Source organism: Maylandia zebra, linkage group LG1 (assembly GCF_041146795.1).
Source record: "Maylandia zebra isolate NMK-2024a linkage group LG1, Mzebra_GT3a, whole genome shotgun sequence".
In the NCBI taxonomy this organism is placed as follows: Eukaryota; Metazoa; Chordata; class Actinopteri; order Cichliformes; family Cichlidae; genus Maylandia; species Maylandia zebra.
Genome location: NC_135167.1, coordinates 3,554,222 through 3,568,288, shown reverse-complemented (window position 1 = coordinate 3,568,288; position 14,067 = coordinate 3,554,222). Strand labels below are relative to the sequence as shown.

Sequence of the window (14,067 nt, the reverse complement as noted above, 5' to 3'; positions counted from 1 at the left end):
TCGACGATGTCGACGAGACGTTTTGCACCGTCAAAAAATGAAATTGACTATTTGATTTCACCTGTCGCTGGTTATTTTTAGAACATAACACCCGCGATAAACGAGGGACAGCTGAGAAATATAACATTTGAATCCCTTTTCTCTTTTGCTCTGAGGCGCAGGGAAAAAATATCGACAAGTCGATGAACATCATTTACAGATATATTGGGTAAATGCCCGAGACATCTATAGAAATGTAAATCGCCACTTGATTCATTATTTGCTTAACTTGTTTTGGACCGTAAACCAGGCGCGAATAGGACACCGGAAACAAAGCTCCCCACAGGAGTTTCCGCACCGGAAGTAGCATATGCTAACGTGCACATAGTCAATAGGCAGTGATGAGTAGATAAGGGAGGCAGGTGAAAAATATGGAGAAATTGATTGAATTTCAAGTTTACACCAAATCAGGATAGGTGAATTTAGCCAGTAGGTCAGCTTATGAATATGCGAAGACCAGTAGTACATTATATAATTTGGTAGGGAAAGACCCCAATTAGAGGTAAACTGTTGTAATAAAGAGAGCCTCAATCAGCCAGGATCTCAGCAGTACCAAGAGTGACTGGGAAGATGATTTTAATGCTCTAGTAGGGGTGTATAATCTAAGTAGCTCAATGAGGGAGCTTGGCGCTATATTGTTAATGATTCGGAAGGTGAGCAGCAGAATTCTGAATTGAATGCGATACTTAACGGGAAGCCAATCTTTCAATCAAAGAGGCCATGGATCCAATTTTAAGGAGTAATAAAAAAAATTACAGGGGATATTTAAGAAGAAGAAGCCATTCACCCTGACCACCTATACAGCTGTGATGAAGTAAGGAAAACTATCCACAGAAACCCAAAAAGCTGTTTGGTACCAGGTTGTAAACATGCTAAATTCAGAGTTGAAACAGGGTATTTTAACATAGGAGACCATGGAGATTAATGCATTTTATGAGCCAATCTTAAATGTCTGTAACAGGAAGTGCAGTCTGTCACTCTTCCAAGCTCCTTCCATTTTTTATGACACGTGGTTGCTCCATGTGAAAACGCCGCAGACAGCTGAGGGGTTTCGTTCCTTTGCTGGAAGGCTCAGTGATGTGTAGTGATCCTGGTTCTTCATATGGCTCCTCCCACAAAGAAGCACGATCCTCTACAAAGTGTTCAAAGTCTGCAAGAGTTTTTGGTTGCCTTGTTTCTTTGTACAGCTGTTTCGAGTGTCTCTGTAGTCCTTTCACATCTGTTTGTGGTCAACTCATTCACTTTACAACATTAACTGCTCACTGCTATCCCTTTGGGTTAGTGGTCTGTGCAAAACGATTATAAAAATCAAACAATCCAACAAAATGCATCTATCTTGTATTGGGTGCCAAACAGCAGCACTTGCATGTATATTTGATTAACAATTCCTGGGTCTCGGGAGGTTTTGGCATGAATGATGGTGAAAAAAGAAAGGCCAACTTCACATTGGGGAGAAGTGCTTCATCTGTTTGTTCCTAGAAAACGGAGACAGTTTACTTCCCTGTAAAACTGACTTTATGGCCCACATGGCTCAGTCATAATGAAAGCCAAGCTGCATCTAGAGTTTAATATTAAAAAGAACCATTACATGCATTATTTAACCCGAGACCTTCGGAGAACAACAGGCGCACAATTCTCTGTTGCTTTTAATTTCCTATGCAGTTAAAAAACTTTATTTATGACTGCAATAAATGTCAGTGAGTCACAATGAAAATGTCCCAGCCACAGCCCAGACCAAAGGAAGCTAATTAAAACAAGTCCTGTAGAATCATGTATCTCTAAATTGTAGTTTGTCAAGCTCTAGCTTTATTTAAAGACAAAGGCATGCATTCCTCTTTTTTACTCGTTGGTTATCTTGCATCCAAATAAAATGCCAATAATTCAGTTGACCTCCAAATAACCGAAACCTGACAGTCTATGTTTCAGGGAGGAGGAGCCAGAAGCGTTTTCCAGGCTCATCCGACAACAGCTCAGACAATAAAACATGCAGAGAAACTCGGTGTTAATGATGGAGAACTAACCTAATAAATATCATGTAATCTTGTTCACAGCTATTTCCTGGTGAGTTCTGGCTGAACATCGATCTATCACTCAGAGTATTAAAACTTAAAAATGTCATGATCGTCTGGTTTTGGAGCCAGAGAACGTTTTGCTTTAGTTTAGCTTTCTGTTATTTATTAGTGCTTACATGTATTGCTTTTTTTTTGCATGACGCCTTGTTTGAGTTCTGAATGGTGTTATTTGATTTCATGTCCAGAGATCCTTAGGTTTATCAAGTGTTCCCATTCTCTTCCTCCAGTCTTATCTTTGCATTTTTTCTCCCTCGTTCCCCGTTCAGTTGTGCCTTGTTTTATTTTGTTAACTGTTGTTCTCTGTGTTATTCATGTTGTTATTCCGTTTTGCCTAATCGTGCATCACACCTGTTACTTCTCACCTTGTTATCAGGTGTTTTTTTAATTGCACACCAGATATAAAAACAATGCCAAATTATCAGAAGAAGGCAGCAGCAGGGTAAATTTCATGGTGTGATCCAGTTGAAGCTGTATCACGATTTTTCAGGCAGTTTGAACAAATCATTTCTGACAGCTGATTGACCTGAAGCAGTGTCTTACTGTGTGCCTGAGGTAAAATAGGATTACTTTATATTTCCATGTCAGTGCAGGTTTTTGAGCTACAAGTGCACTCTTTGCCAGCTGCAGTGGTCTGAGTGGTCAGATTTGTTTATTCGCATGCAAAAATGTGATCTGAAAATAAATTATTGCAGCAAATTGCACATCCGGTGTGTAAAGTCCTTTTGTCTGTTCGGTGTAGGAGATGTCTGTCTGCTGTTGCGTATTCCCAGCCTCTGCATTCCCATTTCCAAGTCTACCTTGAGCTCTCTGGTTCGGTATTCCCTGTTTTGCTTGTTGGTTTGGAAATTCTTCAGATTTCCTTGAATTAAAGACATATCTGAGTTTTATTCCTGGCTCCAGCATCTTGCATTGGGTTACGCCTTTTTCTGTACATAGCTGAAATATGAAAGGAAAATAGATACACCTGTAACTTCTTCAGAATGAGCAACAAACCCAGGAAAAATATGATAATTTCTATTTATTTTTTATTTGTCTTCAGCTATTTTTTTCTGTAAATGTGATTCAATTTATGCAGTGTGAGCATTCAAGTATGCATTGCACTCACAGAAGCACATTATAGCATCACCGAGTCATCCCTAATGGTCCTAGCAATCTTTACTCTGTGAGATCTATGACTATATTTATGACAAATAAGCCAAACCCTAAAAAAATTTCTTCGGTAAAAATATTTTTTGACATGCACCAGCTAAACCGCCCTGATAACACTGACCTTGGAGGACTATTTTCTGATAGCACAGGGTTATGGTTAGGTAGAGGGATGAACACGAGAGTTATGTTGTGTTATGTTAGGAGACTAAGTAGTGTTTCCTAGTTGGTCAATGACTCAATAAAGTGGATAACACGAATTAGCAGTAAGGTGGCCTCCTGGGTCCAAACCGAAGACTGTGTGTGACTGATCATTTCTGCTGTAACTATTTCATTTATTTCACCATTCCCCAAATGTCCTAACCCCTGCTGAACGCTGGAATGAACGTCCTGTTCTGTCAGAAAGAAAATCAAGGCTGGATGACAAATCGCTCCTAAATCTCAAAAGTAGCTGTCGCTGGAGTTTTTAGATTGGCCGGTGATAAAGAGGAAAAAGCTCCGACATGTGTTAGTCTCACGTGAGGCCACGGCTGAGAGCGTTATGGTGTCATATGGTCAGAACTAGAGCAAAGCAGCATGTGATTGAGCCAGAACTATATGAGAGTGCAATGTTTTGTGTTTTTAAATCGTATCTATCTCTAATTTGTGACATGTGGTTTAAAGGTTAAGGCAATTAAGGCTTCACAGTGAAAGTCGTCAAACCAACAGGTGATGGTTCCTGTGTTAGTCTATGGGAAAATAAAATCAATACAATACCATGCACCCAAATCTGTTTCCATACTTACTTTGATGATTGTAAACTCAAAGACTGACATCCTAATGTGACATAAAGGGGCCTGTTGAAGTTCCTCTGTTTGTCTCTGGATTGTTGAGTGTCAGGTTTGTCAGATAAAGCAACATATGATATAAAACTGTTATTTCCATTTAGTTACTTCCCTTTCCCACAGCCATCTACCCTCTTGGCATTCCCGGTACTTTTTATCACAGCTTTCACTTCCCTTTTAATTACTTTTACTATCAGGTCACAAGACTCTAAGATTATAAGCCTGTTCAAGAAGTCACACACCTCATCTGATACACTGAGTTATTAAAATGGCACACGTACTAAGGCAAGGCAAGTTTATTTGTATAGCACAATTCAACAACAAGGTGATTCAAAGTGCTTTACAGAGACATTAGAAACAAAAATAAATAAAAAGCATGATTTAAAATTGATTAAAACAAGCAAACAAACTAACTAACTAATTAACAAACAAACAAACAAACAAACAAACAACAGTATATAAAATCAAAACAGATAAAATCAGTAGTTAAATGTAAGTTTTGAAATTTAAGCTTAAAGTGTGGATTTGGTGCTTTATTCAAATGCAGCTGAGAACAGGTGAGTCTTCAACCTGGATTTAAATAAACTGAGTGTTTCAGCTGATCTGAGGCTTTCTGGGAGTTTGTTCCAGATATAAGGAGCATAAAAGCTGAATGCAGCTTCTCCGTGTCTGGTTCTGACTCTGGGAACTGATAAAAGACCGGATCCAGATGACCTGAGGGATCTGGAAGGTTCATACTGGGTCAGGAGGTCACTGATGTATTTTGGTCCTAAACCATTCAGAGCTTTATAGGCCAGCATCAGAACTTTAAAGTCTATCCTCTGACGGACAGCCAGCCAGTGTAAGGACCTCAGAGCTGGACTGATGTGGTCCACTTTTTTGGTCTTAGTGAGGACTCGAGCAGCAGAGTTCTGAATGAGCTGTAGTTGTCTGACTGATTTTTTAGGTAGACCTGTAAAGATGCTGTTACAGTAATCAAGCCTACTAAAGATGAATGCATGGACTAGTTTTTCCAGGTCCTGTTGAGACATCAGATCTTTCATCCTTGAAATATTCTTGAGGTGATAGTAAGCTGACTTTGTTATTGTCTTAATGTGTTTTTCTAAGTTTAGGTCTGCATCCATCACTACACCCAAATTTCTCGCCTGGTTTGTGGTTTTTAGATGTATAGATTGAAGTTCTCTGGTGACCTGTAATCGTTTTTCTTTGGCGCCAAAGACTATTACCTCAGTTTTGTTTTTCTTTAGCTGGAGAAAATTGTGGCACAACCAGTCATTGATTTCCTCAATGCATTTACCAAGAGCCTGTACAGGGCCTCGGTCTCCTGGTGATATTGTGATATATAGTTGTGTGTCATCTGCATAGCTGTGATAGTTTATTTTGTTGTTCTTTATAATCTGTGCCAGTGGGAGCATGTAAATGTTAAACAGAAGGGGTCCCAAGATGAAACCTTGGGGAACTCCACATGTGATACTTGTCTGCTCAGATGTGAAGTTACCTTTTGATACAAAGTATTTCCTGTTTTCTAAGTATGTTTTGAACCAGTTTAGTACAGTTCCTGAAAGACCTGTCCAGTTCTCCAGTCGTTTGAGTAATATGTTGTGGTCAACTGTATCAAATGCTGCACTGAGATCCAGTAAAACTAGGACTGACATTTTTCCACTGTCTGTATTCAGACATATGTCATTAAACACTTTGGTCAGAGCGGTTTCAGTGCTGTGGTTCTGTCTAAAACCTGACTGGAAGGCATCGTAGCAGTTATTCTGTTTTAAGAAGTAACTGAGCTGTTGAGAAACTGCTTTTTCAATGATCTTACTTAAAAATGGGAGATTTGAGATCGGCCTGTAGTTGTTCATTTGTGTCTTGTCAAGATTGTCCTTTTTCAGTATAGGTTTGATTACAGCAGTTTTTAGTGATTCTGGAAACACACCTGATAATAAAGAAAAGTTGACGATCTGTAACAGGTTTGACTCTAAAGTCTTTGAGACCTTTTTGAAAAAACTTGAAACGTGTTTGAAAAAACACATACTAATACAAAGCACAGAGGAGGCAGTGAGGTGTGACCCACTGATATCATTGATGTTTTTACATTTACAGCCATGCTGATTTTCAGAGTTTGGAATTATATCTGGCTACCTCAAACTGAAGTCTTGCCATCTTACAGAAAAGTTGTCATGACATGAAGCACAGATTTCCAAAATGACACCCAGCACACAGATTTTAAGAAACAGAAAAAATTATAGATTTTTTGTTTTCCCGGAGAGTTACACAGGATTTTAGAATTGGAGTCAAAGGCAGTCATATCCGATATATTCATAATTGATGCCGCTTTCAGCATTAGAACCAAACTGGAGGGTGACTGGACGTCAGCGTGCACCATCTGATGACAGGATTTACATCACCTGGACAGCAGCATATATCAGGGAAAATAAAACACTTTGTCAGACTGCAGCCTGTAGGAATGTGGGTTGGATGTCCTAACTCAGCTCATAAATATCAAAACCCCATCCATTCTAAATCCAAGGAACTTCACTGGAGGAAGGAGGCATCCAGCTTTGCCAGTCTTGAAAAAGGATTGGCAGGGTTAGAGGGCAGGACTGGACAGCTGCTGCAGACAGAGGTGAGAAAAGGGGGTAAAAAAGAGAGTTTAGATCTTTAGATCAGTTTTCTATATTACAGAATGCAAATCTGACAACAAATGAGAAACAAATAACAAATTTTAACACTTTAAACACATAAAAAACATGCGATAACAGAGTGCCTGACATTAGTATTTTACTTGATGGACATTGAATCAGAAGACCTCAGGATTCAAAACTCCTGTGAGGCTGTTAGAGATAAAATATCTTTTCTGGTTCAGTCAGAGTAAAAACTAAGGAGTACTTAAGTTTGTGGTGATAGAGACATCCAGATATTCCTCTCACCGATGAGTCCGATTGTGGCTCACAGAGAACTTTAGAGGTTGAGTAAGTCTGACCAAAAGAGAAAAGATAACATGATCTTCATGACATACTGCCGCAGACACGTGATGTAAGAGTCCTGCGGAGGAGGTGGTGGTGGCGGAGGAGTAGGAGGAGGGGGTTTTGACTCACATGGGGTCAGAATCCCCTCCTCCACACCTCCCATTCAACTACATGGGATGTGCTCTGATTGGTTGGTTCAGGAGGACACAGTGTTCTTGTTTCATGCCCACAGTCATGAAAGTCTCTCATCTCTTCAGAGTGCACTTCAATAACCTACATGCATTTCCAGGAGACTCAGCAAAACCATAACCACTGCTTACCCTAACCTTACCCTGACATTACTGTACCCCTAACCTAACATTATCCTAATCTTACGCTTGTGTTAAACTCAGCATTCACCTCAGAACTCGGAGACTTTCTTTTTGTCCACTAAAAGGAGGTGAGCCCGCCACAATGAACCGCTTTAGTCACTAAAACAGCAGTAATACAAGTACACACAGATGTACCCACACACACAGAGAAACACACACACATGCAAATACACACACACACACACACACTAGCTAATCTGGTCTTTCCTGGCAGCCTAAACACATCGGTCACATTAAGAGAATTGAGTAATTAAGGAGAGAAAAGCAGCATGTTCCCACTGATTTAATCAGTTTACGACCAGTGTGTGTGAGTGTATGTGTGTGTGTGTGAGTGTATGTGTGTGTGAGTGTATGTGTGTGTGTGCGAGCTTCAGGCTATAATACCCGGAATACCACACTGTTATATTTATTTATTTATTTATTTCCTGGGAATGCATTTTGGAAAAGTAGGGTCTGCTTTAAAGTACTGGCCAAAATACAGGACAGCGCCCCGGCTTCCCTGTTCCAGCGTCTGCTTTTGAGACTTTTTTTAAGATGCTAAACTTGGTAAGGTTACAGGATCTTTGCTGTAACAGTGAAGAGCTGCCATCAGGGCAAACCAAAACAGGAAGTGCATAAACCTCCACAAATCTGCTTATAAGACAGAGGAAATGCTGGAGAATTCTGCTGCGTGTAGGTTTCCTTATGGTGCCAAATGATACAAATAAATGCACATATCTCTGACTGGAGCTGCTTACAGATAATTCCACTGCCTTTAATCAGTTTGACCAAAGGTGAACAAATCCAGGCTAAAATTGGGTGTTGGAGGGAACGTCAGTGCCTGTAGGTGACATTAGAAGACTTTTACCCCTGCTTACAGGGTGCTGCTCTGCTGACAGCTTTCACGCATTTCCGTTGTCTTACTGGTTCCAAAACAAGCGCATATTCTAGTGTTAACAAGTTTCTATCAGATTTATGCCCAATCCCAATTTTCTGTGTGGCACAGCCCCTGCATTTTTCCAGGCTTCTGAATGAAGCATGGTCATTTTTAGCATTAGGTCACACCTAAAGTTCAATCTCCAAAAGAAACAGAGCGCTATCCTGCCCAGCAGCATGAGGGATATGTCCAAGGTGGGAACTGGGATTGGGGTTTTGTCTTCACTTTCACATGCAGGCTGTAGCATCTCAACCTGCTATTTGCTGCTGTAGCATATCAAGTGTGATTTGTAATAATCCACGCTGCATAACAGGATGAAAAAAAGCAGCACGTTGACATGTGCAGCTCCAAGCCACGTTTCCAGTTAACATAACGATGTACACGGTGGCCTGAGCTCTGTTTTCCACAGTGGGTTCATCCGATCTTAATGGAAAGTTTAGGTCAACGTGTCTTTTAGAAAAGTCGCGTTCAATCCTGCTAAAGCTGTCTGCTATCTTTAAACTCCACCTCCATTTCTCTGCAGCAAGCTATTACTGCAAATCTGCTTATCAGCTCACCCACTCCATCAGGAACATTACGTTTGGAACAGAAACCACGAGAAGTAGTATTTACACCTCGGTCCAAGACAACAACAACAACAACATGCCAGAACGGCCGGCTCTTTATATAGCCGTGATGTCCCGGCCTTTAATCTCTCAGTGTTTGAGAACACTTGGGGCCTGTTCTTCGTACGTCGCTTACTACATCCAAGATCAAATGACACATCCAAGACCAAACCATCGCGCTAACCGTGAGCTCGCTAATCCGGTTCCCCGAACACACCTGCTGTTGACGATTAGTACAGCTGGACGCAGGAATGTGACATCACTGGGTGTCGTAAAAGGGGCTACGCATCGATAGTAGAAACATTGATCGGCAACCCGCTGATTGGTCGGCGAAAATGTCGAAGGGGCGTGCTCGGTATTTTCCGGCAGCAGAGCAAGAACTCATGAGTGAGGGATTTCAGGAGTTTCAGAGTTTAATTAAAACGCAAGAGAACACTGCAAAGGCTGCAAAAGCAAGGAGAGAGGGCTGGCAGAAAGTTGCTGACAAATCAAACTCGTAGGTAATTTAATAATAATAATAATAATGGAGTGGGTTTATATAGCGCTTTCCAAGACACCCAAAGCGCTGTACGATACCACTATTCATTCACTCCCACATTCACACACTGGTGGAGGCAGCTACGGTTGTAGCCAGGCTGCCATATCGCGCCATCGGCCCCTCTGGCCAACACCAGTAGGCGGTAGGGTAGATTTATCATATCACACTATATTATCCAATATTATATTACATTATATTATATTATAATATGTTATATTATATCCCCTTTCACATTAGAGCCACAACAGGACCCACAAGAACATGGGAACAAGTAAAAGTGGAATACAGGAGTATTCTACAGAATGGTAATATTTATCTCTTAGATTGCTTTGCGTCTCTTGGCAAGGTAATACTGGCCTGTAATACTCTGTTAGTTTGTTCATAACAGCAACCAAGAAAAGGGCAGAGGAAAAAAAGACAGGTGGTGGTCCTGCACCCCCTCGTCAACAAGTTGGTTAAGTAAATAATACCCTCACGGGAATATCGATATCTCTCTATGAGCACACTGTCGCGCTGAGCTAAAGGATCCTGTCTATCCCGCAATATACGCTGAATTCTGAGGACTCTCCTTATCAATCTTGCACCTTCCGCAATGGGTTGGTCGCGTATACGGACAGGACATGGCTGCGACAGGCTTCCCAAATCCACCTTCGCTTTTATAGCCGTGGTCTCTCATCTTGATTACACGAAGTAATTTACAATTACTACTCTGAAATATGAATTACATCTGTAATAATCACATACATGTAATAGAATGTTAATAGTTCATTTCCCTTTTTTAGGAAATGACCTGTATGTATCTGTGTGACATCAATAAAAGGATCAAGTGCTGCATTATCTTTAGTTACATTGATGTTATTTATTTATGGTGAAACAGTGGTAAAATATCGCTGTTGCTTTCGTATAAATGAAGCGGACATACCTGCGTGGCCGCGATCTAATCCTGTTTACATAAAGTAAGCCTGCTCCCGAGCAGGTTTACGCTTACGGCTCTGTTGCTATGACAGCAAGTCCCGGATGAGCTTCGGGGAACCGAACGATCAAAGATCACGCGAAATCGTCAACAATCTAATCCAGCTAACTTACTTAGCGCGGTACGAAGAACAGGCCCTTGGTCTCACAGTACAGATTATCCAAACCTGATTCCTGAAAGTTGATAAACAAACCAATCAGCACCACTACTTTGATGATGGAATTTAAAGGCAACGTTCCTCTGGTTGAGGCAGTAAAACACTGGTGATGTGATGTGACCACAGCAAGATAAAAACCTCAGGTGAAGCTGGATCCATGGCGTAATGGCCTTTGCAGCAGTATCACAGGTATTTAAAACATGGACGCGTTGAGCATGATGGAATAAAGTGTTCCCACTAGATTATAAATAACAGATGTTTTAACATACTTTATGGTTGCTATTTGAGGAACATTTCATTTATGAGCACATGTTTTAAATGACTGACCACCTGCTGCACTTGCTCCATGTTTCTGCTCTGAGGACGTTATGTACTAAATACTGAATAAATGCAGCGTTTCCTCTGATGTCAGTGAATGAAATGATTTTATTAGAATCTGAAACTGACATGCTGGCAGAGAAACCACATTCAAGTTATCAAACAGTTCTCCGGACATCTGTGATCTAACAAATAAAGAGAACATGTCATTTATAAATGGATTGCTATAAAAATGCAATCTATTATTATTATTATTATTATTATTATTGTTGTTGTTGTTGTTGTTGTTATTTATTCAGTATATTTGGGATGTTAAGCTTGACAGAAACTGGCAGTTTGTTTTTTGTTTGTTTGTTTTTGTTGTTTTATTGTAAACACTCCAAATAGAAAAAGCTGGAGGATGTTATGATGAAAAAAGGACATAAAAATTTGATTGATTACATTTGCAATGAATCAAATTTGCAGAAATTATAACTGAACATCTAAAATTCTAATCTATAATTCCTTTAAACAAGAATGACTCTTTTAGAGAAATTAAAAATAATATTTATAATAACATAAATGCTTTTTAATACAGTCATGGATGTTGTCTGCTTATATACGGATGACACTGTTTGTTATCTCTCTAATCATGACTGTTGAGTTTTCAATTTTTTATTAACCTAATAAAAATCTTTAAAAGTTGTTTTTTTTTCCAGACAAAGAAGTAACACTTCTGAGAACACAACCACTGCTCTTATTTGATTTTTTTTTCACATTGAGTTCAGTAGCTTGTTGCTTTAACAGATGTGTTTTTTATACTTTTATATATACCAAAAAAATATTTTTGTCTTGACTATTCATGCAACTTTTGTGCAACAAACTTGTCATTGCCTTTGATTTTGAGAAGAGAAAATGTGTTATCATCTGGTTATAGTAAGTTAAAGTGAGTGGATGTGACAGTAGAGGAATTACTGATGAAGCTGTTTATGGCTTTTCGTTCCTCTGTCTGATCTCATATATAAACTTGAAACAAACAATCTGTAGTACCTCAGATGCAGACGGCCACCTCCAATTCAAGGCTGTATCATGCAAATTCAACACACACACCACGAAAATCACTCTAAATTCATAATCCAGTAAAACTATGAGCAAGACTCATGGTCAGATAATGAGTAAGAAGTTGGTCATATGCTTAATGATGTGACAGAAACTGATCTCTGAGGGACACAGCAGGTGTACGATCCTTCAAGTTGAAGAATTTTATTCCTCAGTGTATAGCCTAAAGCTCGCGCACACACATTCCATTCCAAGATGGCTACATTTTTATTTTCTTTTACCTCATAAGTGTGAACTTTGTCTATGATAGGTTTGTAACGTAAACCTATTCGCTGGAACGTTAAGGACAATTTGCTACACAGTAAAAAGCAAGACACAAGTCACCAAAGTTCTTTGGGTCACTCATGCATGAAGGAGGCCTACCTGGAGCCAAGTGTCGTTCCACCCACTTGACCTCCGTCAGAGACTCTCAGCCAGGTTCCCCATAGCACTCCTTATATTGTGGCTACATGAATATGCATAGGGTCATTAATATATAACATCTTACATAGGTATACAAGTGAACAAAGAATACTGTGTGTGTGTGTGGGGGGGGGGTCCAGAGTGTGACCCCATAAAGACTTCCCTAAACCTGCTGGTCTGGAAGCTCAGCAGTTCATCTAAACAAAAGGCACTTAGACTAAAACTGACATAGCTACGTTTATCCTACCATAAAACAATAAGACAAGGTACGACCTCTCCCATACTCCCAGGACGTAGGTGTGAATGCCAGAACACTCTGGAATGCACACCAAGCCTTTGCAGACTGCTAAAGATCACACATCCTATCACTACACAATCGATTATACACCTCTAAGCATATACGGTTAAATATTTCCTAATACAAATGACAATAATAAAATCTAAACCCATCAGTCTATAGGTTCACTTCCGAGATCAGACAGTCTCACTGCATAAGGAGATGCTGAACATTTCTGATTGTAATCTGGAAATCTGTTGAAGACTGCTTGTGCAATAGCTTCTCTCCATCTCACGTTCCTGCCTGCTCCGGAGGTCCATTTGGACACAGTATTGGCAGCTTCATCACCTTTTTCAAACATGTTTCTTTGATTATGTTTTTCTTATGTATTTGTGTTCATTGCTTATGAAAATGTGTTCATAATAAGTTGCTTATAATAATGATTATGTCATGGAAAAAACTTTTTGTGTGTGCGTGTGAATGTACAAGCTAAAGTGAGCAGATTAACCTATACAACAAACTTACCTTTCCATGCAAGAATGACAAAAGCAACTGCAGAAGAAGAAGAAGAGTAAATAACAGCGCGGTCCAGGAACAGATTTTGGTTTGTGACAGGTATTAGTGTCTCGGTCATGGACACCAGTGGATTTGGGATCAGGAGCTTTGAGGCTCAGCTGCTGCCAGCAGGCTCGTGACTATACAGATTAACTGTTGAGCAATAAGGAAGCCAGATTTTTGCAGCCCCTGTCACTTCAAAATGATTTGTCCCTCAGATCTGTCTGACAGGTTTGCTCGTTACGATTTCAGATGTATTAGCTAGGTGACAGCAGGTCAGAAAAGTCACAGTGTTATTCCTCAAACAACACAACGACATAAAAAAGCCCTCACTTAACCCTCGTTAATTCATTAACCCCTGATGAGTTGATCAAGGAGCCATAAAGCAGCGGGAGCAGCCGACGGAGGCGGAGGAAGAGCTGGAGGGGGGGGGGGGGGGGGGGGGGGGGGGGGGGGGGGGGTTGCCTCAGAGATTAATGAAAGACTTCAGGTTACACTCTAAAGAGGACTACCTTCTGAAGTTTTGAACATTTGTAAAGTAAAAATGATCGTGCAACATTAAACATGGCTGTATAAACAAAAGAAAGTGCATTCTAACAACCTGCTTGATCTGTTAACCATTAAGTGTCTGTGTGAGATAATGCTGGCAAGTGATATTATTGCTGGCAACAGCAAATAAAAATGTAGCCAACCGAGGCGTGATGTGTTACTGTAGAGGTGCTGGCCGAGTCCTCATCACATGAACTTTAACCAAACAAACCAATCAGAAAATAGCAAACAAGTTCAGTCAGTGTCAGTGACCTTTCACAGATC

At 40.2% G+C, this 14,067-nt stretch overlaps 1 long non-coding RNA gene across 2 annotated transcripts; it reads right to left on the bottom strand.

Moving 5' to 3' along the window:
- Positions 1-4,362: 4,362 nt before the first annotated feature.
- On the bottom strand, positions 4,363-13,352 carry LOC143419786 (uncharacterized). Of its 2 annotated transcripts, XR_013099798.1 has the most exons (3): positions 13,225-13,352; positions 12,384-12,465; positions 4,363-6,689 (listed from the first exon to the last, which is right to left on the bottom strand). It is a non-coding gene; the product is annotated as an uncharacterized LOC143419786 (long non-coding RNA). The 2 variants fall into 2 exon arrangements; XR_013099796.1 differs by lacking the exons at positions 12,384-12,465; positions 13,225-13,352 and adding an exon at positions 6,965-9,147.
- Between the last annotated feature and the right edge of the window lie 715 nt (positions 13,353-14,067).